This window comes from Equus caballus, chromosome 8, assembly GCF_041296265.1.
Source record: "Equus caballus isolate H_3958 breed thoroughbred chromosome 8, TB-T2T, whole genome shotgun sequence".
In the NCBI taxonomy this organism is placed as follows: domain Eukaryota; kingdom Metazoa; phylum Chordata; class Mammalia; order Perissodactyla; family Equidae; genus Equus; species Equus caballus.
In genome coordinates this window covers 63993261-64019919 of record NC_091691.1, presented here as the reverse complement: position 1 = coordinate 64019919, position 26659 = coordinate 63993261, and the positions used below count along the sequence as shown (strand labels likewise).

General features: G+C 37.8%; 1 protein-coding gene across 2 annotated transcripts in view; it reads right to left on the bottom strand.

Moving 5' to 3' along the window:
* ZNF397 (zinc finger protein 397) overlaps positions 1–26659 on the bottom strand; it is an 83669-nt gene that overhangs the window by 55515 nt on the left and 1495 nt on the right. The window contains exon 2 of one of the 2 annotated variants that reach the window (XM_070220910.1): positions 22699–22955. The exons of the other annotated variant lie outside the window; for it this stretch is intronic. The gene's annotated coding sequence lies outside the window, so the exon portion shown is untranslated. The remainder of the gene's footprint in view (positions 1–22698; positions 22956–26659) is intronic. 2 annotated transcript variants of the gene reach the window in all.

Here is a 26659-nt window from a genome sequence, read left to right as displayed (position 1 = left end):
TTTGACACCAAATGTATGGGTTTTCCACACCAAGCAATTCTCCAGTTCTCTGTGGACACCAACTGAGTATCCTGTAGTTTAAATCAGTTCTGACACTAACTCCCAGGAGTTAGCGTAGACCCCACAGGTTAAGGGCTCGGTCTATGCCAGGAACTGGGGATAAATACCAAATATATATTTCTTATTGTATCACAATATGACATCTACCAAGCCCCAACTCTTAATTTCCAATTTGTGTGACCATCTAACCCGGATAGTCCACCAATGCTTCAACATTTACACAGCCAAATGCAATTCAATTACCTTCTTCCATTTTTAATCTTATTATTAATAATAAATTATTATTATGGACTTATTATAATAGAATAATTGTTCTACTTTATTACCTTTCCTTTTTTCCCCTCACATTGTTATGACTAAGAAATTTTAGGGCCAGTGTAAAGGACCAGGAAAAACTGGTCGTTTTAAAACTCTGGTCCTTTTGAATCATCATCTGAAATAGTTCAAATTTGTCTTCTTTTCTTTTCTAGTATTTCAATTCAGGCCTTTTCGTCTTTCTTATAATAGCTTCTTAATTGATCTCCTTGGTTCCTATCTGCTCTCTTATTCTTATGCATCTTCCAGATTCCTGCCAGAGTCTTAACATGAATCTGATGATGTAATCATCCTATTTATAAATCTTTGCTGCCTTGCCGCACCCTCAGAATATCCCCTTACCATGTGTGTACCCTTACCATGCCCTTCAGCATCTGCCTCCTTCTGACCCATAGCTATTATGTCCCTGTGTACTCAGGCACCAGAGCTGATGGACTATTTCTCTCGTCCTACTCGGTTCAATTTCCTTGTCTTTGCTCTGACCATCATCTTCAATAACCTTTTTGCTTCTGGTTGAAATCTTCAGCATGTTGTTTTCCCTGTGAGAGCTTCCTCAGCCTCCTAGGAAGGGCTCTTTTATGATTTGCTCCTCTTGACTTATTCATGTTAGTACTCCTTGGACCTAGGGAAGTTCTTTGAGCATCTATTAATTTCTTTTTAAAGTTAAAGATACTTAGTTTTAGAAATTATCCTAAAAACACAATTTTTGTTACCATTTAGTTTTTTAATCTGGTAAATTTCCTTTGTTCAGTTTCTTATCAAGCCACACTAATATCATCATCATTGTCATCATCACTTTGACAAACATTTAACACATTTCTGGACTGGCTGTATACAACGGGGGTACAGAAAGATCTAACAATGGGTCCTGCACTCGCCAACTCAGTGAACCGCAGAGCAGACCTGGAGTGATGCTAAGGGATGGTGCTTCTTCCAGTGCTGCGCTGCCAGAGCTGAGACTGTGCAGAAGAGGATGTGCTACCGAAGTCTCCAGGTTCCATTTGGAATTCAAAGTCGTAACCTGATTCATACTTGACACGTTTCTGAGCTCACTGGCTTCTCTCCGATATAATTTTAAACAAGTCTCAAGTCAATTTTGCAGTTAAACGGGTCTAGTCAGTTTAGTTTTGTGTTTAAATAGCAACTGATTTCTCAGTCTCCTAGGAGACTGCATGGAAACTAGGGACTCAAATAATAACCCTTTAAATAGAGAGCATGTCAGGATCTCTTAGAGCTTTAGAATCGAGGAGTCTATTAATTAACAGTGGGTGTAGGTAAGCATGACGATGTGGCAGAATAAAATGAGATTAGGAAAACACACAAGCGAATGCATTCTGCTGTTGACTGAATCTAAACAAACTAAACAAAATAAATTCAAACCCAAACTCAAAGTAATTGTTTATCTTTTTTATCTAACTTATGCAACATTTTACCGTAATTTTTTTCCTGCTTTTTTTTTCTCCCCAAATCCCCCCAGTACATAGTTGTATATTTTAGTTGTGGGTCCTTCTAGTTGCAGCATGCGGGATGCCGCCTCAACATGGCCTGATGAGCGGTGCCATGTCCGCGCCCAGGATCTGAACCCTGGGCTGCCAAAGCGGAGCATGTGAACTTAACCACTCGGCCATGGCGCCGGGCCCTACCATAATTTTATTAGTCTATAAAAGGATCACATGCTAGTAAGATCCTACAGGTCTAATAAAATTTATGAAGATGTTGGCTGTCGGTCTAAACAGAAGTAACTATACCATCGAATCAATTCTTCTGTTTTTACTGAAGTGTTTACTTGAACAAGGAATGAGTAAATTAATTGAGCTAAAAATCCTCACCAGTTTTTGTAGCTACTTGATTGTATTATTATTGTTAGTATCTATGTTAATAATATGGTTATATATAAAGGGTTAGTATTATAAACAGTAAAAATATATCACGTTAATCATGTTTATTAGGCTCAAAGGTTATCAAATGTGCATATGAGAGGTGTTAGAGACGATACAAGCATTTTTCAGCTTCTTATTCTCCCAAGCTTCTCTTGTTCCTTTACCTCTCTCCTCTCTGGCTTGGCAGGAACCTTGCTAGTTTGTGTTGTGTTATACCTGTTGCGAATTAACAAGCAGGTGATAATAGCAGCAGTGGCAACACTGGATCTAGTTGTGAAATGGTTGAAACCATACAACGACCTCTACTGCTTTGGAAATACGGCTTGGCTGGCAGCAGCAGAGGACATAGATTTTTGTTTACCCTGTATTCCACAGTCCAGCCATTCTGTGGCAGTTCTGAATACTCATGAGGAAAAAGGTCACAGGATTTTTGAGTTTCCCTGGGACATGCTGCCACCTGTTGGCCAGATAAAGCAGGGCAGCTTCAGTAGGATCCCAGCCGAGCCCCAGTGTGATTTCTCATTCCCGCTAACGTTTACCACTTTCTGAACACAGAAAATTTGGATTTTCAATATCTAAAGGATTCATCAAATATTTGAATTATAAAGATAAATCATATAACAGCTTAAGGAACCAAATAATCTGGAATACTTTCCACAGAGTTACGTGAAGACATAAATCCTGTAAAAGAGTAAACTCTTATTATAGCTACTTTTGAGTTGTATAAACAGAAAATTAGCCTTGGAGAGTTTTATAGTGAAACTCTTAAAAGTGATGGCATACATGAAAACTAAATAACTTTGGCCTAAATGAAAACGTTGGATATTTTAAATGTCATTAATATATAAAATGTGTGCTATAAAGCCTACATTTTGGGGATATTTAATTAACTCAACAATGTTTATTAATCACCACTGAGCCAAGCACTCTACTAGGTCTGTGACTACTATAGTGACTAAAAGACAGAGGGTCCTCCCTCGGAAGCCTGTCTAGAGGGTGACACAGAGCCATCAACAGAATTCTGGAACAAGATAAAGCATAGTATATGTAGAGTGCTCTGGGAGCACGGAGGAGGGACTTCAAACCCCAGCTTGGATTGTGGAAAATACAAGACAAAGCAGATTAACATAAATATTCTTTAACAGGCATGCTAGTTTACAGAAGACAAACACAGACTTAAACTTACATCTCCCATAAGGAAAACTTAAACGCCAGTTTCATATTGTCACATTTCTGTCTAAAGTGTCTTATTCATTGTAAATTTTCCTTCTTTTTCTTCTCTCAGGGAAAAATACTTAAATTTAGAAAAATTGTGTTCTCTTTCCATAATTAAGTTGTAAATCATTTAGTGACTAAAACTTAGACTGAAATGACCAGAGGCTGTGAAAGCATATGTATTTATAATCTTTTGCTTTTCATGATCACTTAGCAATACTGTAATCATGCTGTCCCTCATTTTATAATTTAGGTACATATTCTGTAAAGAACCACCTCTTGAACTTTAAATAGATTTTTAGGTCTGTAGCTCTGTAAGTTTTGAGAATATAATTCCTTTCAGCTTTTAAATTTATTTTGTTTAAAATGAAAGGGCAAGTTGCCAGCCTGTAATGAGTGAATGAATAAAATAAATAGATGAGAAAACAAGTGAATAAATAGATAAGTAAATAAACACATACACACGGAAAATTAGCTATTGAAATATTTCAATCTTTAGGTTACTTTTGTAATAAACTGTAGATGTCTTTTTTTTTTAAAAAAATTTATATGCGTTTAAAATAGTGTGGCATGTCTATATCTTAGAATTTCACAAGGTTCAGTTATTAGTGCCTTTAAAATTTCTGAAAATATTTTTATCATTGTTCCTGACAAATAAAAATGGCAAGCAATAGGATATATTGGAATATATGAGGAAGCCATTTGGTATAAACCTAATTCAGCCTGACTTTGTTTTTTCCAAAAGGGCCTGACTGTGGCCATTGAGCATGCATTGTATATCTGCTTAGACATTTTGAGATAAAGGTGCAACTTCCCTCCCCCTCCCAACGTTGGCATCTCTTTAAAGATTAAGCATCTTTCTTTAGGCTGGGAACTGATTGCAGCGCTCATCTGCGACTGCCCAGCTCGAGGCAACAGACCTGCCACCCTGCGGGGTTCACTGAGACAGCAGGCCTATCTGCTGTTTCCATCAGTCGCTGTGCTGACAGAGCAGCCTCATGACTATTGTAAAAGGGACATTTCAATCATATGTGAGACATACTCTTTGAGGGTATATAACCACCCTGTGTACCCCCACTTCTTTGGAGTGCTCTGTTCCTTTGTGGAAAGACTCTCTCAGGTTATAATCCTCAGATTTCAGCTCAGAATAAACTCACCCAAATTTTCATTTATAGATTGGTTATGGATTATTTTCGGCAGCATTCCTATCTTAAAGTAAATTTTAACTAATTTCTTAGACTGTTAAATGGGAAGTCATCTTTCAGCCTTTGACCCAGGGGCCCTTTGCTACATCTTAAGACTCCCAGTTTCTGATTAGAAAGTCTTGACCAGAATATTTTCAGTAAAAAAAAAAAATTCCTTGAGATCCCTTTTAATAGAGGTTAAAAATGAATAAAATAATCTTTCCTAATCTGCTTTAAAGTTGTTTTTAATCCAGTTTTTGGGTAAAGTTTTTGGGATAAATTTTTGGGTGGTTTGAAAAATAGCGAAAGGTATAAAATGAAAAAATTTCCTTATCCACTCAGTCCCCACCTGCCTGCCTACCCTCTGGGTAGTCAGTACAAGTGGTTTGTTATGTATCATTCCAGAGTTACTTTATGCATATTTAAACTAATCAAATATATTTTATTTCACCTGTTTTATTCAAAAGGTAGCATACTATATACTGTGTTTTCACTTTGCTTTTAAAAAAACTAACAATAGTTTCAATAAGTGAGATCTTTCCATATTATTTACCTAAAGAGCTTTCTCGTTTTTTTACAATTGTGTAATATTCTATCATGTAAAATTAAACCATATCTTCTTCAATGTCTGCCTCCTATTGATGGACGTTTAAGTTGTCCCTAATTTTTTGCTGTTGTATACAAGGAATAACTATATACATTTTTTTAAATTAAGATTGTCACCTGAGCTAACAACTGTTGCCAATCTTTCTTTTTCTTCTTTCTGCTTTTCCTCCCCAAATCCACCCAGTACATAGTTGTATATTTTAGTTGCGGGTCCTTCTAGTTGTGGCACGTGGGACGCTGCCTCAGCATGGCCTGACGAGTGATGCCATGTCTGTGCCCAGGATTCGAACTGGTGAAACCCTGGGCCTCGGCAGCAGAGCACTTGAACTTAACCACTCGGCCATGGGGCCAGCCCCTATATACATTTCTAAATAGGATTATTGATCTTTTCTTATTGTTTTCTGTGAATGTTTTTTCCTAATTCATTCCTTTTTTTTTTTTTTTGAATTTTTTTGTTTTTTCTCTCCAAAGCCCCAGTACATAGTTGTATATCCTAGTTGTTTGTCCCTCTGGTTCTTCCATGTGGGATGCTGCCACAGCATGGCTTGAGGAACGGTGAGTATCTGTGCCCAGGATCTGAACCCATGAACCCTGGGGCGCTGAAGTGGAGCATATGAACTTAACCACTACACCACTGGGCCAGCCCCTGTTTTGTTTTTGCCATGCAGAAATTTTTTATTTCTATATAGTCAACTTTGTCAATTGTTTCTTCTATGGCTTCTTTTTTGTATCATGGTTAGAAAAGCCTTCCTTACTTCAAGGTTGTAAAAGAAGTTTCTATTTTCTTCTGGTACTTTTATTGCTTTATTTTCACATCTAAGTCTTTAATCCATTTAGAGTTATCTTGATGTAGAGTGTGGGTCTAACTTTTTCTTTTTTCCAGGTGCTTATCCAATTGTTACAACACAATTTATTAAATAGTCCAACTTTCTTGATTAATTTCAGATACTACCCTTTTCATATACTAAATCCCCATATGTAATTGATTTATTTCTTGGTTTCCTATTCTGTTCCTCTGGATTTGTCTGGCTATACATGCGTCGGTTTTCCTAATTGGCTTTTGACTTATTGAACATTAATATGATTTTTGCTTGTTTTTGTTCAATGAATGACATGGAGTTATAAACGTCTTGTGCTTTGAGAGGCATATTTTGATTCTCAGGGTATGGTGTTTTATTCACAGATGATAGAGTTGCCCATGCCTGCATCTTGATATGTTCAGTGTCTAGTTCTTTTGTTTTTTCTTCCTTCAGACCAGTGTTTTCTTAGATGTGTTGGAGAGATGCTTAAGACATTTTATTAGCCAAGTTGGCTCCCAGATAATATCTGTACAATTTGGACATGAGCTAGATCGTGTAAATGATCAAAGATAAAAATAGGACTTGATCTTGCCCAGCTCTGCAACACAGGAAAGTGAGAAATATGAGACTAATCATTTAGTATTCACAGAACAGTTTTTCTTTTAATGTATTATTTTAGTTATTTCTTACCATAACTTGGTAGATACTGTTATTGCATTTTATGGATGACAAAACCTAGGCACAGATTGGTTAAGTGAGCCCAAGTTCACACAGGGAGTGGTGGAGCCTGGATTTTGAACTTTGGCAGTGTGTTTTGCTTATTTCATTTTGTTTTTGAGATAACTACCAATTCACAGGGAGCTGCAAAAATCATACAGAGATGCCCTGTGTATCCTTTACGCAGTTTCCCCTGATGGTTACATAAGATATAATATAACCATTGGGGAAACCAAGTAAAGGATTATGTCTTACAATATTAAAACTAGAAAATCGGTACAATGTGTGTGTATAGTTCCATGCCATTCTATAACGTGTAGATTTGTTTAACCACCGCTGCAATTAAGATACAGAACCAGTCCTTCACCACGAATATCTCCCTCAAGCTATCCCTTTATAGTCACACCCACTCCTAACCCTAACCCTGGTAACCACTAATCTGTTCTCCATGTTTATAATTTTGTCATTTTGAGAATATTATATAAATGGAATAATATAGTATGTGACCTTCTGAGAAGGAGTTTTTTCACCCAGCATCATGTCCTTGAGTGCCATCCGAGTTGTTGTGTGCAGTTTGCTGTAGACAGCCTATAGTTGGGTCATGGTTTTCATCCACTCTGCCAATCTCTGTTTAATTGGTGAATTTAGACTATTTTCATTTTAATGTAATTATTGGTATGTTAGTGTTTAAATATTCCATTTTATTTTTTGTTTTGTTCGTTCTCTCTGTTTCTCCATTTTGCCTTCCTGTGGATTACTAAAACATTTTTTAGATTTCATTTTAATTTATCTATGCTGTTTTGAGTGTATGTCTTTGTACAGCTTAGTGGTTGCTCTAGGCATTATATTACATATGCATAACTCATCACAGTCTACTAGTATTGACATTTACCAGTTCGAATACGGTGTAGAAACCTTACTTCCTTTTAAGTCCCTTTACCTCCCCCATTTTTAATATAATTGTCCTAAATATTTCTTCTATATACATTAAGAACCACATCAAATAATGTTATATATTTTTTGCTTTGACCATCAAACAATTTAGAAAACTCAAGAAGTGAAGGAACATCTATTGTATTTACCTAAATTTTTACTCTTTTCGTTCGTTCTTCCTTCCTGATGTTCCAGGGCTCCTTCTTTTATCGTTTCCTTTCTGATTCAAGAACTTCTTTTAGCTATTCTTTTAGGGTAGGTCCGCTGGCAACAAATTCTCCTCCTTTCCTTTCATCTTAGAATGTCTGATTTCTCTTTCATTCTTGAAGGATATTTTCACTTGATACAGAGTTCTTTTCTTTGAGTACTTGAATAATATTCAGAGTCTTCTTATGTGTGTCTTATGTATAATGTCCAGGGATTTTAGCTGTACTTGGCAGGAGGAATAGGGAGAAGTACATTTATGCCATCTTTTCCTGGAACCAGAAACCCCTAGAACAATTTTTAGTACTTAATATTATTTGTATTCAGATTTGGAAACTGGAGACTCCAGGAGTTCTCTAATGTATAGTTGAGTTTTTTTTCAAGTATGCTAGAATTCTCACTAGTGGTATTAAAATCACATGTCCTGAAGTCACCAGGAAATGATGTCAAGAACAAAGCTGGAGGCATCACACTCCCTGATTTCAAAATATACTACAAAGCTATAGTCATTAAAACAGCATAGTACTGGCACAAAAACAGACACACAGATCGATGGAACAGAATCGAGAGCCCAGAAATAAACCCCACACATCTACAGACAGCTAATTTTTTGCAAAGGGGCCAAGAACATACAATGGAGAAAAGAAAGTCTCTTCAATAAATGCTGTAGGGAAATCTGGATGGCCACATGTGAAAGAATGAAATTAGACCATTATCTTATACCATACACAAAAATTAACTCAAAATGGATTAAAGACTTGAATGTAAGACTTGAAACCATAAAATTCCTAGAAGAAAACGTAGGCAGTATGCTCTTTGACATTGGTGTTAGCAGTATCTTTTTGAATATCATGTCTCACCAGGCGAGGGAAGCAGAAGAAAAAATAAACAAATGGGACTACATCAAACTAAAAACCTTCCTTCCACACAGCAAAGGAAACCACCAACAAGGTGAAAAGACAACCCAACAATTGGGAGAAGATATCTGCAAATCATATATCAGATAAGGAGTTAATATCCAAAATATATAAAAAACTCATACATCTCAACAAGAAACCCCAAACAACCTAATTATAAAATGGGCAAAAGATCTCAACAGACATTTTTCCAAGGAAGATAAACAGATGGCACATGAAAAGATGTTCAATGTCACTAATCATTAGGGAATTGCAATCAAAACCACAATGAGATATCACCTCACACCTGCCAGAATGGCTATTATTAAAAAGACAAGAAATAACAAGTGTTGGAGAGGATTGGGAGAAATCAGAACCGTCATACACTGCTGGTGGGAATGTAAACTGGTGCAGCCACTGTGGAAAGCAGTATGGAGATATCTCAAATAATTAAAAATAGAACTCCCATATGACTCAGCTATTCCACTTCTGAGTATTTATCCAAAGAACATGAAAACGTTAATTTGAAAAGACATTTGCACTTCTATGTTCATTGCAGCATTATTCACAATAGCTGAGACTTGGAAACAACCTCTGTGCCCATCAGCAGATGAGTGGATAAAGATGATGTGGTATATGTACACAATGGAATACTACTCAGCCATAAAAAAGATGAAATCTTGCCATTTTTGACAACATGGATGGACCTTGAGGGTTATTAAGCAAAATAAGTCAGAGAAAGTCAAATACCATATTTCACTCATATGTGGAAGATAAAAAACAACAACAAACAAACGCACACACAGATATAGAGATTAGATTGGTGGTTACCAGAGGGGAAGGAGGGAGGGAGGAGGACAAAAGAGGTGACAGGGCACATGTGTTTGGTGATGGATGGTAATTAGTCTTTGGGTGGTGAACATGATGTAGTCTACACAGAAATTGAAATATAATGATGTACACCTGAAATTGACGTGATATTATAAACCAGTGTTACCTCAATAAAAAAAAGAGAAAAGATTGAAGCTTAAGATATTGGATGCAAAATGTAGATGCATTTCTAGGGAATGTAAAATGATTTATTTACCAAAAGGAAAAGACATCAGAGTACAAATAAAAATACCAGCTGAATGTGCCCAGTGTTTGTCACCTATTCTCTTTTGGACTGATTACTTTCTGGGCATTTAATGAAATAGCCCTTTGTGAAAGGAAAGGACTCCTTTCCAAAATTACACGTGCAGCATTTTAGAGAGACGCACACTCATTAGTGTTGATTGGAGTTGTATAGCTCATACTACCCAGGGTATTACAGCTCGCTTTGTTAGTGTCTCATCTACTGCCAGACTCCCAAAAGGCCCTGAATCTGGCAAGCCCACAGTAAGATGAAATGCATAGCTATTTCTTTAAAAAAAAATGCACTCCAAGCTGTTCTCTGTAAGTTTTAAGCTTAGATTTAATCAAGTCCAGCCAAAATTATTCCACCCAGGAGCTATTATCACATTCCTTCTTTTGAAAGCAGCTAAAACCACGGAATTGTTGGCAGTCACATCCAATCCTTTAGAAACGAAAAATTCTTATAGCCTCCCAATTCCTAACTCCAACCTCCTTTTCCTGTTTAACATGTTTGTGAAGTTATTTGGGAAAAAAAGAGAAAGACTTGGAGTTTTAATTTGTAAATCTTCAATTTAATGCAAAATAACTTTCTGCTGATGAAAAGGATATGGAATCTGGGAGAAATAGTAAATGGAAAACTCTAGTTTATAAGGGGATTAATACAGAGAAATATATATATAATGTACATGTATATATATATTTTTTAGCTAGAAAAATAAAACATGAAACAAAAACAAAACCCAGGAGATAATGGCAGTAACCTCAGACCAATGTTAAAACCCACTAGTTTTTCTTCATTTAAATGTTTTTTGAGCTGCAACTCCTTGAAAAACTCGAAGCTGGACTGAGCCATAATCCCCTCTGTCCACATCTGTTTCTTCACCTTGTTTTTATAGATGTTCACATGAAAAGGAAAATGCTTACAGTTATATTCTACTTACACCTTGTCAGAACTGTCTGTGGTTTTGTTTGGGATCTATTTCTGTTATACACGATAGCCACTTGCAATTTCATAAACGGCACTTTTTGATTTGGAAGGACAGTTCACACTAGGGAAGGCCCTTGAAAGCTGATCGTGAGTGGTGCACGATGTGCTCATTCTAAGCAAAATTGACAAGCGTGCTTTTGGCGCCTTCGTAAATCAGTCCCATGTTTCTCTTTCCTGAGTCCACCCATCCCACCCTTGGGCCCTGTCCTGAGGCCTGATTCTACTTTCGCATGGCTGTCAACAAATTTTTGCTAACATTAGCTTAAGGTATATATAAAAAATGACTTAAGTAAGGTATGGTTCCTTCCAATCTTTTTTCCTTTTATGTAGGATCTTTGGAAGATAAAAAAGTGCTTTTCCTCTGCCACTCTGCCTGCCTGAGGCTAGCAGAAAAGACACAGCATGCCATCTAGAAGGAGTGTGGACCCCTGGTCTGTGCTTGCTTGATATGAACATTAGGCTTTTTATGAATTATGGAAGCCACTTCTGGGAGGAGAAGGGCTCTAACCTGAACAAATCACTGGAGTCCAGCCATCCAGGGCGCTCAAGGGGAGAGCTGAGGCTAAAGACCTTACCTGGTTGGGCCATGGATCCAAATCAGAAAGTGTCTGTTCATTAAATTGCAGTGGCCATCTGCTTGCTTAATCATGTGCTTCTTTTTTCCTTGAGGCTGACTATCATTGTCTGGTCTGACCCCTTTTACTAATTAGCCTAAGCTAGATCTTTAGGTGAACCACAGGTTCATTTTATTCTGAATGGAGTATGGCTTTATTTACTCTTCCATTTGGATAAACAATTTGAAGGAAAATTTAAAAAAAAGTATTTTTGTTCTAAAGTTTACAAGGGCTGCGTTGAAATTTGGCTTTTGCTGAGTACATTTGAATACTCTCAAGTGAATTTTTATTTTCTTCCTTTTCTCAGTTTGGCAGTGAAGATGGTAATATTTACATTTATTGTTTTTTTAGAACTACACAGTATTCTTTACTAAGTAATACATATATATTGTAAGGGATCCAGTTATATAGTAAAGAGACAAAATTTAGATTACTAGTGCTAACAGTTTGGTATGCATCCTTTTGCTAAGATTTGTTTGTATAAATACATGTGTGTGGGATGGATTTAAGATCTAAGTGTAGCAAATAAAGCTATTGGAGAATATTTGTATAATGTGGTGGGATGGAATGTAGGAATGAGGGAGGGGAGCTTCTTAAGCAAGATGGAAAACCCAGAAGCTTAGAATCAGATTTGAACTACATTAAAAGTTTAAACTTTCTGAAGATGATAACCAGTTTGGGAAATTGTTTATAATTCGCAAACAGTTAAATGCTCATTATAATTCCCAAACAGTTGAATGCTTATTTCAGTAAGCATAATGTTTCAAGGTCCATCCACGTTGTAGCATATATCATACCATTTAGGCGAGGAATTCCAGGGTCATGGGGACATGGAGCATGTTCTAGAATGGGGATGCCTTTATGCGAAGAGGAAAGCAATGAGAGGGAGACTAGAACAGAGGCCCAGGACATGATACAATGCATGAGTATGGATGTTGTATTATTTATAGAAGCAAGTAATTAGAAATGTTAAACTGCCTAACAGTAGAGGAAAGGTTGAGTATATCCCCTTAATAAGAAACAATAAACCACTAAAAACTTCCATCTGGGAGGCTATAGAGCAACATGGAAAAGGTTTGCTGTGTGTAATATCCAATGTGAAATATCCCGGCCACAAGACTGAATGGATACTATGACTTTAACTACATAAAACATCAACCAAAGAAGATTCACTTCTAGGAATTTATCCTACCAATATACTTGCATACCTGCATAAAGAGCTGAGTACCAGAATGCTTGTTGTGGCATTATTTGTAATAACAAAAAATTGCAAACGAGTGATTTGGTATTCTAGAGGGTCTGGGTAAATAAGTTATACTACATCCATACATTGAAATATCATGCAGCCATTAAAAAGAGTGAGACAGGTCTAAATACCAATATGAAAGTATCTCCAGGAAATATCCCAGGTTAAAAAAAGCAAGATGCATGTAATATATTTCTACTTGTGTAAAATAAAGGATTTTGTATGCATGAAAAGTCGACTAGATGGAAATATTACAAATGATAGTAGTTTTAAGGTGGCAGAGATGTGGGTGACGACTTCTCTTTATTTTCCAAACAAGGGAAAATGAATGCCTAAGCAGCCATGAGAGGAGGTTTCTTGAGCTCTAATCACCTCTTCCTATGGTGTTGGGTTCTGGCGCTCCTTCAGTGTGAGCGCCCTTGTCCGTATCACAAGTCTTCATTGCCCCTGTCGTGTTCAGGGGCAGAGTGCTATGATTCGGTTTCTTTTAATGCAGTCATCTTAACCCTGAGTATGTCTGTGCATTATAAAATGATGGAAAATATGGATTCTGAACTTCATATTGGGTTGCATGATATAGCTACTCAAGAGAGAAGACTGAATTGTAGAGAAATCTTTGGCTTTGGCTGAGATTTCCTAACTGGTTTATGTTAACATTTTTTGTTAATGATTTCTGGCACAGTCTCGTGAATAAAACAAGGCACCTGGATGTTTTTTGGCTTTTCTAACAGAGCCTTAACTTGCATTACTTTACCTCAGATGTTGGACATTGTGCTTCCTCTCATACTTACACTTCTGACTCTTGATAACAATTTGGTCCTAGTAGAAAAATTAAGGCAGGTAACTTCTGCAGCCAAAGGATCTGGTGCTATTTTGAGAAGCCTGGACTATGGAGGTGAGAAAATCAATTAAATCCTCTGAGTTTCTACATTCTCAGCATTCTGTGAGACTTAGCAAACTCATAAATCTTTATCTTTCATTGGCCTTCTTGGCTATACAGGTGACATTTCAAGGGCTAAGCTGGTATCTATTTCTTACGAGCAGCACCTGTGGAAGTGCCTGAATTATTAGTCCAGGTTGGATTGCCAGTTGATGCTGAATTTCTGCTCTAGTCGTTGAATTCCAATGCTTTTTATTCTTTTCAAAATTCTTGGTAATAATTACATAAATAAGTTACTACTATTTTTTTTTGGCACAGATAAAAAGGAAATGATCCTAGATTGATTAAATCTTATTCTGGGCACAGGCAAATTGTTTATGATTATAGCTTTCTTAATTGGAACATAAACTAACTTTTAACTGTGGCTTATCTCCTAAAAGATATGATTCATTAAAATTGGAGAAATTCTCTTGATTTATGCATTCAGTTTTCACAGCCCTTTGGAATGCTTCATTCAGATTAGTAAATAACCACATTGCCAAGTTATGCTTGCAACCTGTGTTCTAATTAGTTTGGGATGGCAGCTTATTCATAGGAATCCACATAATTAACCGGAAAAAAGGGTGTTTTATTTTTCAATTGAATTGTTGTTTTAGATCAGAGTTCTATTGCATTTTTTACCTTCTATTTTTTGAATTTGAAATCTTTCTATTTATTCAAGAGACAGCACATTCTGTATATTTATTCTTTGAATGTTGCCTGTTTTCCCCCCAGGAGGTTATCAGGTTGATAATGGGGAGAGTAAGACATTTTCTAAGCAGAGTTCCTGACTGATTTGAAAATTATTTTTCATTGTAAAATTTGGCAGGCAGCAGAGTATGGTAAAAACAACGTGAGTTCTGAAGTTAGGCCAAAGTTGGAGGGCTGATGTACTAATTACTAGTTACTTTATACAACTTACTAGATGTGTTCATTGGCAGATTAAGACTTTCTAACACACTGTTGCTTCAAACATAAAGGAGACACATAGTCTTTGTCCTACTAGGGACTTGTGAGACATAATAGAGAATAAAGGTCTGGTTTTCAATTTGGCCTTTAATAAGCATTCATTGAGTACACACCACATTCTCAATATCTTTTAAAAATAAATCTTCCATATGACTTCTTAATAAAAGGCAACATCACAGAATGTTGTACTATAGTAAAAGTATAGTTGATATTTTATCATCTGGAAACCTGGCTTATTCTGTATTTCTGCATATCTATTATACAATAATGATGATTAATATTTATTAGTGTAACCCTGAGCCCAGAGGATCATTCCAAATGATTAAAGATAGGGTAAGTCATATGCCTTCATCTTTAAGCATTTTTATTATGTTCTAATTCCTTAAAAATCAGTAATCCAGTTGATGGGGTTTCCTTTTGGGTACAGGCAAAAAGTTCATAGTTTAATCCTACATATTACTTTTAACAATGATAAATAAATATGGAAACTGTCTATTGACCAGAATATCGTTTTTTGTAATTTTGCCAGATAAGCAGTCCATTGAAAGTTCTTACAAATAATTAATAATAACACCCATTATTTAGTGCTTATTCACCGTTATTATGTGCTAAGCTCTGTGTGTTTCTCATCTAGTTTCATTTAACATTAACTCAAACCATGCAGGGTGTGTAGTTATTATCCCCATTTCACAGATTAAGAAACTCAGAGAGGTTAAGTAAATTGCTCAAGGTCACACAGGAAGTGGTAGAACCCAGACTCGAACCTATGGCTGTCTTACTTAGCTGCCTTACTCCCAAGCTTGGGCTCTTAGCCACCATGCACTACTAGACTGCCTTTTATACATAGCTGCTCCTAAATACTTTTTTTATGCCCTGTGGTCATACCCTTTCCTTATCAATGGTTCTATGCTAGGCAAATGAATTGTGCCTTATTATTACATGTGCTCTGATATACAAGTCAAGACTGTTTCAACACGAGGGAAAATGTATTGGCGGTAGCACACCACCCCCACTTCTCTGAGGCTGACGGGGTAGAAAGGTCAGACCATCTTTAACATCATTGTTGGAGACATGGGGATTTAGCAGTGTGAAAAGTCCATTGTGAGTCATTTCCCTACATCAGGGCCAGAATGTAGTAATGGAAATGGGACATTTCACTTTTAGTAGAAAATAAAAGCAAAGACTAGGAGGGCTTGCTAGTAATATCTGCAGAGAGAATGACCTGGCAACATTAGCACGTGGCTGAGGGGGATTCTACTCTGTCAGTGGAGACACCTTAAAGTTGGCAGCCTTCTACACTGTTGTGTGTGTGGTGTGGGCTTTTTTTCTGGGCAGAGAGTCCACAACATTGTCAACTCTCTGTGGCATCCACAAGCAAAATAATGGAAGAACCAGCTCATCTAAATTCAGCTTTACATAAATGATTTTAAAAAAGATATAGTTTGAAAGATATAGTTGAAGATAATTTTTGAGGATGTAATTGTGTATGGTTTTATGTTAACCACTTCAGATAAAGAGACCTGTATGGGCAGTATTGCCTAATGGTTAAGAGCAGTAGATTTTGGAAGTCAGTAATTAGGTTTGAATCGTTATCACTGTCCTATCCATTTCTAACAACTTCTGAGGCTCAACTTCCTCTTCTGTAAAATGTGGACAGGAATATATTCCTTACTACGTTGTTATGGAGATTATATGAGGAAATTTGAATTATCTGTGCAAAGAAAATATAAATTATCTAAATAGAGCAGACAGTCTGACACTTGGGTTCATAGGTACTCAGTAAATGATTATAGTCGGAGCCCCATAGCCTTGATTTTAAAACTTAAAACAGCTAAGCGAATTCAGCCGATATCCAGGGCACATAGAAAACATAACAAAAAGACTAAATTTGTCTAAGTTAAGGAAAGTGAGTTTTCAGCAAAATTGAGGCAGGAAGTATGAGAGAAGGCAGCCGGTTGTTGTGTTGGAAGCGGCTCTCCAGGTTACTGTGGGAGGCTCAGTGGAGGGTGAGGATTCAGGACTGATCGATGGAGCAGTTGCAGGAAGTATGTGATGCTGCTCTGAAGTTAGCTCAGATGCAAGAGTGGGTCACACACCCTTCCAGATTCAGAGGCTCCAGTGTTTAATTATGTAAATAACTTCTCAAGGGGATATTCCGGCTGCTTGCACAGCCATGCTTCATTTATTATAGTTGGGAACATACATGAGTCCTCATATCGAAAAATATGTTAGTTTATAATATTAGTTTAGGATAAAGGAGATGGAAAGGAAGGGCTGGATAGGTAAAAATGCTCCAGAGGTTCCATTGCTCTCACGACATTGTGAGATGGGCAGGCACCATCCTTCACCTCAAGCAGGAGAGAGACCTCTTCAGGGTCAGGCTTCCTCAGCCTGCTTTAAAAGAAGGTGTTAGTGCAAAAGAAGGAAGTGCCTTCACAATATAATTAAAAATTTCCAAACAGCAATTGAAACGGGAAAATACTTTTAATGATAATTAGCAATCTTCAAAACTTGAAGATAGAAGGTAACATTTTAAATTAGCTATTTCCTTTCTGTAACAATTTATATTAAATTTCCTAGCATGGAGCTTGGCACATAGTAGGCTTCACGTGTTTTTTCCTCCCCTGCCCTTTGATTTCTTTCCTGTTCAGTGAAAACTTCTGAGTTCTGTAGGGACCCCAGTCACAATACCACAGTGGTGTTTTCTAATGAGTGACAGGACACATTTACATGATAAAATATCTTTTTTTAAATTTACAAATATATCGTGCATAAGATTTATGTGCCTCTTCAGAGTCAAACATTCTCTGTTCTCCCAGGACATGAAAGCTGAAGCCTTTTAACAACCAGAAACAGTGCATTTTCTTTTCTCTGCAGTAAAAGTCATAGAAAAGTTTATGGCCTTGTCCTCGGCTTTTATGAATGGGAGGCGAAAACACCCACTTCCCTTTCCCAGAGGCTGTTTCAGAGAATAATCTCTTTCCTCGTTCTACTTATATTCTAAGTCCTTGCACAAAGCTATGAATTTATAATTGCTGATTTGACTGAATGTATAATCTCAATCTTAAAGAATTTCAAGTTCTTTTGGCAACCATAGGAAGTTTCCATGTTCCAAAAAGGAATGTTCAGTTTACTTTCTTCTTTGATTAGATGGGATGGTGGTTTTAACCCTATCAGAAGAGGTAAGTTTTGATCGAAAGAAAAATCTAGATAGTATGATGGGATGGTGAGGGAAAACCAAATCCTGATGAATGTTTGGCAAGCAGCAACTTAAAATGGAACTCCTGTCCTTAGTACTATCAGGACGCCCATACTCAGGATTTGTTTACCTTATTCAGACTTAAAGTGATAAACCCCAAATCTCCTATCGTATTGTATTACTTACAGTGGCCAACATCATCTCTTTTCATCCAGATAACCTGTAATTTTGTGTTAGAGCAGAACTTTGGGCTAAATTTTTATTTCTGTAGTCATTAATTTTACATGAACTATGGTAATTTTCTAGTGTCATGTCTTGTTTTTTAAATAGCATATTTTGGTAGCACAATATTGTCCCCAATATTTCCTTAGGGGACAACTTCTAGGCTTATAGCAAATTGGAAAAAGATACTGGATAAAGCTCTAGAAGTCTTAATAAGGCATTTGAGAACCCCCAAATGCCAGGGCGGGTTTGGGGCCCTCAGGATCTCCCTGTGTTTCTCCCTCTAGAAGTCTAACATGGAGCTAGAATTAACCTGGATTTTGGAGAGCTTCAGGAGTCCGTGGAAGGGTAGATGAATTTTTGAGAGCTCTAAGCACAGTTTAAAACTTCACAGGAGGGGGTGGCAAGCTGTGGTCTCTATGATCAGATTGCCTGGGTTCCAGTTCTAGATCTGCCACTTGCTGGTTGTACAACCCTGGGAAAGTTATTTGACCTCTCTGTGCCTTAGTTTTCTCATTTATAAAATGAGAAGGTAATAATAGTAGAGTTGTTTGGAGGATTAAATAAATAATTTTTTAAAAGCCAAATAGGGCCTAGCACGTAGTAAATGTGTATATTTAAAAAAGAAAATATCAAAGAAGAGGAAGATCAATATGGCCCAGAGCAGGGGTTGTTAAATTATGGCCCATAGGACAAATCTGGCCTGCCACCTGTTTTTTTGTAAATAAAGTTTTATTGGAACACCACTTTGTCTATTCATTTATGTATTGTCTATGGCTGTTTTCATGATACAACAGCAGAGTTTAGTAGTTGCAGCAGAGACCTAATGGCTTGCAAAACCTAGAATATTTACTATTTGGCCCTTTACAGAGAAAGTTTGCGGGCTCTGAACTATCGTCTTCATTCTTTTACATTGGTATCTTTCCTTTATTCAATAGTAAATGCTTTTGCCACAGATCCAGCGAAAGTGCTTCCAGCTACTCTTTCCCTCTCCAAAGGCGTGAGAGTCTGTAGGTCATGAAACTCCCACGAAGCAGCACATTGTACCAAGCCGACAGGCCGCCCATGTCACAGAATGAATTGTGACTGGATCTTTTGTGGTGGTACTGTGGACCATTGAGACTAATATGAAAATTACCTTCTGAGTATTTATGTGAGATAATTTAATTTTAGAGCTCATAAACAAGATCAGAGTTATGTGGTTTAACAAAAGGTCTCCTTATGTGTACGTACTCTTGCCAAAAACATGATGAAATCCTGAAACTTAAGTACAAACTTAATGTGCACTTTTAGATTTACATGTGGCAAACAGAATTGACTAGTATATCTGTTCATAAATATTCGTGCTGCTATTAGAAGGCACTTGGGAAGCCTGGATGGTTCTATTAAATATGAAAATGATTTCCTCCCTCACTGTGGGGTCCCCTCGCAATAAATACGCCCATACCAAAGTCCCGCAGGCAATTTTTCCTTTTAAAATTTGATGTTCCACAGCAAGCATACTCATCTTTTCCCAGCATCTTGCCTATTCATTTGAACCTGCCCTTGTTTACACTGCCGGCTCATCGTGGTGGGAATTCCTATTTGAGGCTGCCTTGGTGCCATGTCTTCTAGATGTTCCAGAAGCCCAGCAGTATAAAAAAAAAAGATGTCTGCACTGCTTCTGGCTTCAAAATTACAGTAGATTTGATTTATTTACCACCCTTTTTAAGGTAAAATTAAAAACAACATTTAAAATTAAAAACAACCTTTTTTCTTTCAACCCAACTTGAAAACACCAGGCTAAGTCATGCCTACACGTCAACTGGAAAACAATTGGTAGAGGAAAATGTCTTTAAATTAATTCAAAGTTATTCAGAGATACACAACCACTCAGTGATGCACTGATGGTTAGAGGCTGATTTTATTACTATCACTGATGGATAGCAAATGCCATCAGTGATCAATTTCATTCAGCAAGTACCTATTTAGAAGAGACTCTGTCCAAAGCATGTGTGGCTATCCTTCTGTAATTGGACTGGATATATGCGAACTGATGTTTTAATAAACTGACTAAAGTTTCAAAGAAAGACATTTTAGCAATTTTGATTCCCTAAAATAATATATATAATGTAAGCATTTAATCACTATAAATATAATGGCATGTATGAAAAAAGAATGGCAGTCATTTCATTATAAAAAATGCATACTGTATAAAACCTCACTGATAATTAAAAGAAGACCAAAATAAGAAACCATTTTTTTATTTACGCATTGGCAAAGATGAACAAAGTTTGATAATGTGCCATGTGTTGGGTGTGAGGGGAAATGGCTCTTTTTGTACACTATTGGTGTAAGTTTAAACTTGACAAACCTTTTTCGAGGGCAGTTTGGCAATACATATGAAAATGTATTCCTTTGACTCAGGAATTCTACTGCCAAGAGTTTATTCTACAGCTGTACTCACTCATGTACAAAGACATGAGTACACTGATGTTCACTGCAGCATTGTTATAATAGCAAAAAGCTGGAAACAATAAAATCTATAATGCATCTCTTGTGGACTGAACTGTGTCCCCCCAAAGTTCACATGTTGAACCCTAAGCCCGAGTACCTTAGAATGTGACTATATTTGGAGATATAAGAGGTGATTAAGTTTAAATGAGGTCATAAGGGTGACCTTAATCCAATATGACTGGTGTCCTTATAAGAAGAGAAAGAGACCCCAGGGGGCGTGGACACAGAGGAAAGGCCATGTGAGGACACAGTGAGAAGGTGGCCTCCTGCAAGCCAAGGACAGAGGCCTCGGCAGAATCTCACCCTGCTCACACCTTGATCCTGGGCTTCTAGCCTTTACGACTGTGAGAAAATAAATTTCTGTTGTTTCAGCCACCCAGTCTGTAGTACTTTGTCATGGCAGCCCTAGCAAACCCATACAGCATCTATCTAATGAAGTACTATGCAGCCTCAGCATAAGGTATGGTATCCTCCCATTTATTGGATTAAAACATTTTTTTTAAGATATACTTTGGTTGCTGGCGTACCCATAAACATTCTGTGGTCGCGTTTGGGGAGAGATCTGGTAGTGGGACCCGGGAGCAGGTGAGGAGACTTTCATTTTTCATTATATACCATTTTGTATTGTTTGACTGCTTTTACAAGAATTGATAGGTTTTATAATAATAAAGCATCTAGTTAAAATAAATAAAAGCAAAATGACATTCTGCCTAGACTATAAATATTTCTGGACAGGCACAGGATGGAATACGGCCCACCACCAGTGTATCTACTTATAGAATAGTATTTGTTTTATTGGTGCTTTTTCCCTTTTAAGTTCAGCATTGAGGGATTTATCCTAAGGAAATGACCAGAGATGGGTAAAATGATAGATTTTCAAAGGTGTTCATTGCAGCTTTGTTTATGAGAATGAAATATTGGGGATTTAAACAACAGGGTGTGCGATAAGACTCAGAATTAAGGTTCAATATTATGTGGCACCTTGACATCTGAAACTGGGTGCAGGGAGCCTGAATGGTCTACCTGCAAGTTCCCCTCCATATTCTGCTCTGTCAGATAAGAGACCATAGCCCAAACTGCCTCCTTATCAAGGGTCCAGGCACAGTGCTGCTTGTCCCTGAGAAAACATCTTCATATTTTTTCTCCAAGGTCTTTTCTAGCTGTAATACTGTGAGTCTGTAAGATTATTTTCTAGGAGGATTGCATTCCAGGCTGCAGTGTTGGAATCACATTACAGTCCCTTGAGCATAGTGACACAGAGACACAGGGACCAGGGCCACTTTCAGGACTGCTTGTGAATGTAAACACACACGTACATGTGTATGCACACACACATATGCACAGACACACAGAGACGTACGTGCAGGCTCCTCTCTACTCTCTCTTTGTCCAGCAGAATATAATAACCTGCACCCTAATGTGTCTAGTCAAACCTTGGCTCTTGGGTCTCATGAAATCCCAGGACCATCATTATGATGTTATCAGAGCATTCCAAAGTATTGGTGGGGACATGGTACTCTACATACAGGGACTTCAGAAATAAAGGTAGTCTTTTTTTTCTCCACTATTTTTGCCTTTCAGTATTTTAAAGAACTTGAACGGAAATATTCGTAGCAGTCTTTATCTTACCACCTAGATTCTCATAAAAGAAAGACTTAAGTCCTAGACACTTGAGACCTAGAAAAACAAGCATGCGGTTTTTTAAGAGATCAAATTTCAGTGGAAATAATTAATTTCACAAGTTTTTATTAATATTTAAACTGATAATTCCATACCATAATTTAAAATGTAATACGATAGAGAAGGGAATAAATTAGTAAAGGGAAGCCATAAGAAAACTAACAGAGATGGATTCCAGGAAGCCTTACAGAGTTCAGAACTATTCAAAGGTAACACTGGTGTCCAGTTACCTTTATCCTAGAGAGTGAAAACCTGAGCCTCTCAAATAATTTAGGAGGTAGTTGAACACAGTGGTTGAAAGAGTGATTTTTGGAGTCAGACTGGAATAGTTTAAGGTTCCAGTAGGAATCAAATGATACATTCAAATTAGGTTAATTTATGGGGGATTTAATACAGGGACTATTTACAAGGATAGAGAGAAATTACATCAGATAGTGAGTACCTTGGAACTAGTAACAATGTAGCTGTTACTGCTCCTGGTGTGAAGGGATAAAGTGGTGGGGGCTTCATCCAGGGTTCCGGGAACGCTGAGGCAGAGAGTCATGTACTGTCATGAGAAGAGCAGTGATCTTCAGTTGAGGGACACAGAAGCTTGAAGTGACTCCACAGGGAGGGAGCCCAGGGAATAAGCACCCCAGCCTTAGTCTCCTTCCTCCCTCTGACCTCCCCTCGGTTCCCATCAGCTGAGACGACTGCAATCTGGAAGGCAAGGAAGCCCGTTGATGCAGTTAACACCTGGTTATACAACTGGCACAATTTATAACATTGGTGCAGAGATTAGGGTGGAAAGTGGATCTGGAGGGTCAAATGAAGAGGTCCAGCACGCAGACCCATGTGAATGTGAGTCACAGCCTTGCTATTTCTCAGCCATGTAACTTTGGGCAAGTTATTCAGTCGTCATAAGCTTATTTCCCCATATTTAAAATGGGGTTAATAATACTATCCCAGAGGTGTTGCAAGAATTAAATGAACTAATTTATAGAAAGCCCTTGGTATGATGCTTCACTTGTAGAAATGAGCGATAAATGCTAGCTATTTCATTGTCATCATCATCATCTCCTACTCCGATTATGTTTTTAATTCATGCCTGTCCTGGGCTTGATCTTACAAGGATCTACTGACTAAGACAAGGATCCCTTAGGGGCTGTTTTGATCCCCTGCAAAGGGGAAGCAACATTGTCCTGTCACTTGGCCCAACATTGTCCCAGGGAGTGAGATCTTGGAACCCCCAATTTGATTCCTGTCAGAGGTCTGACAATCATAACGATCCTATCACAAAATGATCTCTCTCATCTTTTTAAAAAATTTTTTTATTTTACACGGCTACATTATGTTGTCAGAGAATAAAAATGTTAATGTCTACTGTCTGGTCACAGCTCTGGAAAGTTCATGAGACGCGCAACGCCACCACAGTTGGGAAAAGGGCAATAGCTTTCATATATTAACTGCCAGGATCCTTGGAATAGTTTCTGAAAAACTGTGTGTGAGCTTTTTCTGGAGCCTAACCATGGGCAATTCATTTTATTTTTGTTTAGAAGTGTGTTGTCTTAAAAATGTCTTTGGAAAAAGTATGTGCACATCTCATAATGAAACATGAAGTGAGTAGAACGTAAACTTTGGTCCAATGGGAAAGCATTACCTTTTGACAGCGTATACAGCTTCATTCATCATAGAAGGATGATGTGTGAGAGAATTTCATAGAGTACTATGTCTTCATAATTATGATTTCTGGTATTGTGGTTATTTTTATAACAACTATATATCCAAACCTCAATCTTGGAACATGGGAGATGAGCCAGGGAACACACTATGTGGGGTTTTAAAGTCAGGTCTCTGGGTCTGTTGGCTCTGCCTCCATCTGAGCTGTCCCCTATTCAGAGGTTTGCAAGTAAAGTTCTTGTTATATGACCCCAAACTTCTACGGCAACGATGTCCCATGATCTCTCCGTACTCCCTCATATCATCCAAAGGTCACCATAACATGCTGCACTGAGGACACTGGGGTCAATATGTGTCCACTACTTCCCTGCTTTGGGGAGGGCAACTGAGGGGAAGACTTTTCATTTTGTTTTTTAATTTCAGAGAATCCTAGTTATCCCATTGCCTTTATTAGAACTGCTTAAGGGATACACCGCCCACTTTCCACAGTTAATGTCAGAATGATGTAAGGAAGAAAATAAAGGTTAAAAATGAACATGTGTGTTGATATTGCAGATTTCTTTTTCTAAGATTCAAAAACCTTTTTGTAATGTATAGTAATTTTGTATAATATCAGATCTTTTAAAAGTTAAAATTTTTTTTTATTGTGGTAACAGTGGTTTATAACATTATATACATTTCTGGTGTACATCATTATATTTCGATTTCTGTGTAGATTACATCATATTCATCACCCAAAGACTAATTACAGTCCATCACCATACACATGTGCCCACTCACCCCTTTTGCCCTACTCCCGCCCCCCTTCCCCTCTGGTAACCACCAATCCAATCTGTTTCTATGTGATTGTTTCTCGTTGTTTTTATCTTTTATTTATGAGTAAGATCATACAGTATTTGACTTTCTCCCTCTGACTTATTTCACTCAGCATAATACCCTCAAGGTCTATCCATGTTCTCACAAATGGCCAGATTTCATCATTTCTTATGGCTGAGTAGTATTCCATTGTGTATATATACCACCTCTTCTTTATCCGTTTGTCCCTTGATGGGCACCCAGGTTGCTTCCAAGTTTTGGCTATTGTGAATATGCTGCAACGAGCTTAGGGTTGCATGTATTATAATATCAGGTTTTAAGTAAAATCCATGTCAGTCCCCTTACCTCACTCCTCAAACACACACACACATACACTCATACACACTCACACACACACATTATGTGCCAAAGAAGAAATCAGCCATTGTGCTTAGAAATGGTGATGGTTTGGTTAACTAAACACCCAAGTACACTCCAGATCTCAGCCAGTGTCAAAGCACAAATGTTGTGGAAAACCAACTCCAGAAGAGCATGGGAGATATTTCCTAACTTCACCAAAGATATTTTTTGTAATGGAAATCTATCATGATGACTCAAACAGTCTCCAAGTTGTGAATTGATTTTGTTCCAAAAGTTCACTTGTAAGCAGTTGTCATCGCTCAGAACTCATTTTTCCATATAAGCAATGTTGTGATGTTAGTTCCATTTCCAGGCTGGTTCCCAAAAGCTTATTTAACACCTGTGCGATTGAACAATGCTGCTCTAGACTCACAGATTATTCGTACCTGAAGGATCTTCAGAGATCAAGTTCAGTAAAAACGTTAAATCATACAAAGGATCGGAGAAGTTAAGTAACTTGTTTAGGGCTATCCAGCAAAGCCAGAATTGGATCCACATCTCCTGACTTTGAGGCGATGCCTTTTCTATTCTACTATAATTTATAAAACTGGACCACTGTTTACCATCTAAAAAGCTTACTTCTGAATAAGTGTGTATCACTATAGCACTTAGAAAATGCTTTCCTAGATATTAGGCTCACAAACTCTTCCCAACAATCTTATGGAGATGGTAGAGCAGATCCTGTCCCCATTGTAAGGGTACAGATGTGGAAGCCACAAGAAGTTAAATAAACTGTCCACAGCTACACAATTAGTAAGTGGAGGACTTGGGATTCAAACCCAGCTCTTCCGAGTCTGAGGCCAGTGTTGGCTCCTCCACTGACCTTGTAGCAGGAATGCAGCCCTTAGGGCTTAGGGTAAGCTAGGGTGTCTCATGCAGGGACTGGTGGGCTGAGGCGGTCAGGACGGAGGCTGGGTCAGCCCTGGAGATGGGTGGGGCCTGCGGAGGGAGACTGCAGTGCCCACGGGGCTGCAGAGATGAGGCAGGGGGATGGGGAGGGGAGACCAAGGACTCTGCTGATAGATAGTACAGTTTAGGGTAGTTCCCAGCGCCATGGCGGGAGCTGGGCATTTGGTGTCCACAGTGTGGGAGGTTGAAATGATGGCAGAGTGGGTGAGTTGTGCTTGCTGTTGATGGGTTCAGGTCATTTGTCCTGAGGAACTGCCTACATGTAAAGGTGCCCTTTCCTTTAAAGATCTTCTGGCATATGGTTGCTGTTTTAATTATAATGTGTGGATTAGGCCATAGCGCCTTGATATGAGTAGGCACTGGTTAAAGATTTAACCTTTAAATCCTTATTGAATTAACCTAACTGAAATTAACCTAAAACTTCACTGTAAACTGATGAAATGGCTACAAAATACCTTTTTTTAAAAAAATGAATCTCCATTTGAAGAACAAGTGCTTAACTGGGCAATATAAGCTAGTGCTTTTAATGTCCCTCTACAGCTTTATGGATTTTAACTTCTGCCTTTTTAGAAAGAAATGTTTACCTACAAAAAGGAACCTACTTTATCTGGAGGACAAAT